This window comes from Polypterus senegalus, chromosome 10 (assembly GCF_016835505.1).
Source record: "Polypterus senegalus isolate Bchr_013 chromosome 10, ASM1683550v1, whole genome shotgun sequence".
Taxonomy (NCBI): domain Eukaryota; kingdom Metazoa; phylum Chordata; class Cladistia; order Polypteriformes; family Polypteridae; genus Polypterus; species Polypterus senegalus.
Genome location: NC_053163.1, coordinates 88,214,180 through 88,220,179, shown reverse-complemented (window position 1 = coordinate 88,220,179; position 6,000 = coordinate 88,214,180).

Genomic DNA, 6,000 nt, shown 5'->3' with positions numbered 1-6,000 from the left:
CTTGTCTATCTGTGTCAGGTCAGGCGCCTATATAGCGCCTCTGTTACAACCCTTAGTGTAGTTATTTAGGCATCAGAAACTAAGAAAAGGCCTGATCGTCACAAAGAAATCCTATGGCCTACTTCCAAAGGTGGGTAGTAACAAGTTACATTTACTCCGTTACATTTACTTGAGTAACTTTTTAAAAAAATTGTACTTCTAAGAGTAGTTTTACTGCACCATACTTTTTACTCTTACTTAAGTACATTTGTGAAGAAGAAACGTTGCTCTTACTCCTCTACATTGGGCAACACTCGAATCGTTACTTTTTTTCCATTAGATACAGTACGCTATATTTTTGCCAGAGAGAATTCACCAGTGGATCTGCTGCATGACTGTTTCACCAATCAGACGTAGCAACAATAATCACATGGCTCCGTTTCACAAATCAGACGTAGCCTTGCAGTCACATGACCACACACAAACTGTCGCGTCCTAGTGGCACAAATTTCTCACAGACAGCGGACAGGGAAAGAAAGAATACTGTACATGAAAAATGATAGCAAGCTCCTGCTGAAGCTTAACTATCATTTCACTGAGTGAAGAACAAGCACGTTTTAACCAAACATGCACAGGCACAGACAGTCAAGGTAAAGTGAGACTTCTTTTACATGCACAAGCTGCCTTGTTCTAATGTTATTTTCTATCAGCTGTGCTATTTGGAGGGCAAGTGAATATGCAGTATTATACTGTCAGTGTACAGCAGTGGTGCCCACACTGTTTTCGGCTTGGAAGCTACTTTTAAAATGAGCACAATAACAGTTCAATATATTTATGGCCACAACAGTATTTGGATTTTAATGACCTTCATGTGGGAAAAGGCTGACTCACATAAATAAGTAGAGTTAAATAATGCAGTCAAGGAGGTAGCACATTTCCTCATGTTTGGGTACTTGTCCTCTGTTAGTAAGTTTCAAACTGTCAATGAGCCCCATACTTCAGCTGAATGTCACCCTGTAGTGTCAAAATCTCATCCTCCAATGTAGAGGAGTTTTAGGTGAAACAGTGTTGCAATTTTTGATGCGGGGCAAATCACCCTCAGCATCTTCCCTAAATAGATAGCACTTAAGTGTAGAGATTGGCTCAAGTAAAGCTGAGTCTTGAAACCGTCTGTCAAAGTCTGACAGACAATTTTCAATCTGCTCTGTGTAGTGTATGCTGTCAAATTGCGCACACACCTTCCATTGCATCTCCAGCTCTGACGAGAGGTTTTTGGATGTTCCCCAAATCAAGGTGCTGCAGCTTTGAGGACAGATGTTGCATTTTTCGTTTCAAAGCATTAACTGAGCTAACCATATTGACCATGGTTTTCTGTTTTCCTTGCAGTTGTAAATTAAGCTCATTCAACATGTTGGTCAGATCGGAAAAAAAATGCCAAGTCTAACGGCCATTGATCATTAATAAGTTGCTTGTATTCTACATGTTTAATGACAAGGAGAAACTCCTTTTTCTCCAGCCAGGGGTCTTGAAATCTCAGCAGGAATTTTTCCCTAACCATCTGCCTCAATGAAGGCCTCTTTTATCATCTCTCCATCTTGGAAGGACTTCTTATGCTTAATGATCGAGTGACTCCACCGGAATGATGCTTCGGTGTGTCTGCCTTTGCTTTTGAATTCAGCCAAGTGAAAAATGATGGCTGTCCAATTAACTGCAATTTTAGTTCCCTCTCCTTTCTCTTTCTCAGATCGCTTTTCGGAAGGAAGTCAATTTTGTAGTTTTTATGAACAGTTCGAAAGTGCTTTTCCACATTTTCCTTCTTTGAAATAGTGATGATAGATTGACAGATCAGACAAACGCACCTCGATTGTGACATTGTGAGAGAAAAAAAATCCTTTCAATTTCAATTTCAATTCTACATCCAGCCCATAAACAACATTTTTTTTTAAATCCCTTCTTTAGTCGATATAAATTGGAAGGCTAACTAGATCACTTAGATAGCCGGAGTTTTGCAGTAGCTTGCGCATTTGATCGTGCTTGCGGGATGACCAGTGTGTTAGTAGAAAAGAGATCTCAGACTGGCCGCTCTGTATGTCAATCAAGTGGCAAATGCCATAGGGCGGATATATGATAGACTAAAATTTAAAACCTGCACTACCTTTCCAATCCACTGGTCGATCGTGATCAACGTATTGGGCACCCCTGGTGTACAGAATATCTTGTCACTGTAAGTAGTTTGCACTGTTCAAACATACATGTTACCTACTGTAGGTATCGCTTCAAAAGCTTTGTTGTGAAAAACTGAGATTTGGAGCTTTGTGTTATTTGTACCTCTTTATTTTGTAAAGATATTATTTATTTTTACTCATTTTTTATTTTATTATTTGGAAATAGCAGAATTTGCACATTATTTTATATTTTTGTCTGTCTTATTACAACATTTATAAAAAATAAATAATTTGTTATGATCAAATAGTCACTCAGTACTTGAGTAGTCTTTTCAGCAAGTACTTTTTTACTCTTACTTGAGTAATTTTTTGGAAGACTACTTTTTACTTATACTTGAGTAATATTATTTTGAAGTAACGCTACTGTTACTTGAGTACAATTTCTGGCTACTCTACCCACCTCTGCCTACTCCCCTCATGGCTTGAGGGGGTACAAAATCTCTTAAAGAGACAGGGGAATTATCAAAGGCCCTAGTCTGCTTAAGCAAAACCTTTAATATTATGTTTATTTTTTAATTTAGATAATTAACAAAATCCAATAAATAAAAAAATTCAAACATCAAAATAAATTTTAAAGAGGTCTCCAAAGATGCAAATTACAGAAAGTATTTATAAATTGTGAAGCAAAATTATGAAATTATTAAAGAATTCAAAATACCAAACTTAGATATTCAAAATAAAAGAAACATATTGATTGTGAGATGGTGTCTCATACATGTTGAAAAGAGAATGAGGACTACAAAAATAAGCACTAAGCAGGTGAGGACCTTGCTGTCCCGCACAGAAGTGACACACCTGAAATTAGCTAGTCCCCAACTACTACCAAAAATGGGGAACTGGCTTTAAAATTTAAACATACAAAAAAAGTCCAACAATATATCACAGTGTCTCACAAGGTGGACATAAACAGTGAAATTCTGGCTTGGAAGAACAAGTCTCACAAAGAATGTTTATACATTTATTTAACACAGACAGAAAGTGCAAAATGCTCAAAAGAGCAAAAAAAAATGTTCATAACAGGCAATCCAAGGTGAAGTAGTCCAAGACCACTATCCAAAGTCATAAAAAAAAAACTATAAATTCAAAAAGATAACAATATCCATAAAACTCCAACACAAACTCAATGTTCCACTGCTGAGTCTTTCTTTTACTGAATGAATGTAAAGCCAGAAGGAGGACCCAGCAGCAGTGACATCAACAAGGCCCCACCTATGGGGCTACAACAACAAAGCACAGAAAATAAGTGTATATTTAATGTCATAGAACACAAATAACAATAAGAATGAACAGTAAAAACATAACTTAAAAATAAGAAAATTACTCATTCAGAATTAACAAAAACAACTGAAAATGTGAAATTACACATATGTCAAGAAAAGAACCTTAGCTTTAATAATTACCAAAATAAGTTTGTAAAGTCAAGAGAAAACAAAGAACAAAATTTAAAAGTCAAGATTAAAATTGAAATACGAAAATGGTTAAAAGACCAGCAAACACTCTTCAATAACAGAGAAGCACAGAAGGGAAGCCAAGCAACAACAGCAAGAAGAAGCTAGATATGGCAAATATAGACCTTCTTCAGGTTACAGAGTGACAAAAAGGACCAGGGCAAAGCTAACAACAATGTAAGCAAAGAATAGTCAAGGCAGCTTGAGAAACTGCCAAATTTACAAAATAAATAAATAAATAAATAAATAAAAACACCAAAAGCCAAAACACAAGTTATAGCAGAACAAATCAATAGGACAAGAAAAAGAGATTAATGAGATATGAATAGAAAAGCAGCAGGGCTGAAAAAGGCCTGGATGCATCAATTTGCAAAACTTTCATTCACTATGGTGTATGCTCCATGTTCCATTAGGCTGAAGCAGGTATGGATTTTACAATCAGTCAATGCAATTTTACCTAGTACCTGTCACACTAAGTGATAAAGCAATCCTCAGGAAGATTACAGAACAATTAGTATGAATGAGTGTGAGTGCACTGTCACCCCATCCTGAGTTAGCACCTGTCTTTCCCCCACTGATGTTTTGGCCCTCATCACCTTAAAACTGGAATACATATGTTCAGTAAATGAAAGTGCATGCTTTAAAATAAATGATCTGAGCAAAACATTAAACATATTGTTTAATATAAAGAATAGGTAGAAAATTAAAGCCGCAGAGAAAAATCAATGTAATGGAGGACAACCTAACTAGAGTAAAAATAGCATGTATTAACAGTGAGACTGTTAATTGCTGAATGCAAAAGGAAAAAGGGGAGTCTTCACAGGAATAAACAGCTAGGCTGTCAATATCCTGTTTCGTTTTTCCTAAAGGACCTTTATGTGTCATTGAAGACTGGCATGTTTTGTGGGAGTGCTTGAAGTGTTGTTATTGTGAATGCAGACAAGATAAAGATAATGACACAAGAATAAACAAACACTCCCACCCAAGGTCATATCTCAAACACAAATAAGATCCAATCTGGCCAAAGGTGCTTCAGTAAGCACTTGGTCACAAATTCAGATGTACTGTATGGAGATTTTCTAACAAACCCCTTTGTTTATAAGCAGGATATTATTAAAACCATACTTCCTCTCTCCACCAAAAAGAAAACATATCTGTGCTACCACCCTCCCAGCTCTAGTTTCATTAAAACACAAGGCAATTCTGGGTCTAAATAAAAAATCCCCCACCCCAGCACTTATTATACAGCTTGATGCAGTCTTAGGCGTGTAGTAGACAGCATCAAGGAGCAGTCCAGCACAGGCCATATTCACATGTACAAATACATTCTCACCCACAAAGGGCCAGTTTATAGTTTCCATCAGCCTAAACATGCATGATTTTTCGACGTAGGAGGAAAAAATGAGCAACCAAAGAAAAATTCTGTATAGACACAGGGCAAACTTGTAAACTCCACACACACTTATTGAAGAAGTCATTGCCTCGAGCACCCACTCTTAACTCACCCAGGATAAATAGATGATTAGACCTAGGTGTGATTGTGCTATTGAATGGACTTGGACTCTTTCCAGCATCCTGTCTTGTTTGCAGTGCTGTTGGGATAATCACTCCCAAGCAAACCTTAAATGAAGAGGAAATATAAGGGCATGAATACTTTTGTTAACAATCAATAAACATGTCCAGTGTAAACTTGACTAACTTTGTGATTTTCTTTAAAGGTAAGGCTAGCATTTCTGTTTAAGTACTGGAGACCTAGTGTGCCACAAACAAAAAAGTAATTTTTGAAAACCTAGGAAAAAACATTCCAGTTATCATCATTCTGAATGTGAATATAAAACAATTCCACAGACAGCGGTAAAATATCCAGGGATAGCTATGCTGCAAAATGAATCCAAAAGCCAAATATGCATTTTTCCATGAAGTCACAAAGAACCCAATAATAATATTTATGTGTCTGTAGATCTAGTGTATGTGCTAAAAGTAAAATAAAATTTAAAATGAATATAAATCATAATGTTTTTTGGTTTTATTTAGTTTTCTTTTATTTCCGTCATTTTTAATTGTTGAATCAACTTCTCCTATTTATTTTTATGGTTTATGGTGTTTTGAAGGCGGTAAAATGTTTTTAGTTCTTCTTGTGATGCCATCTTAGATTCCATAGGTACAACCATTTTGTGGTTAATTTTGTTAGTGATTGCTACCATGTTGCCATGTAAAACAACTGGAGGTGGGTGATGCATGACGTCATTAGTCAAAAGGGAATACTTACAAGTAATGGATTACATTATGGGATTAATGCTAGATTTTCTGATTTGCTGGTTTGGACTTTGTCATCTCATTAAATGTTT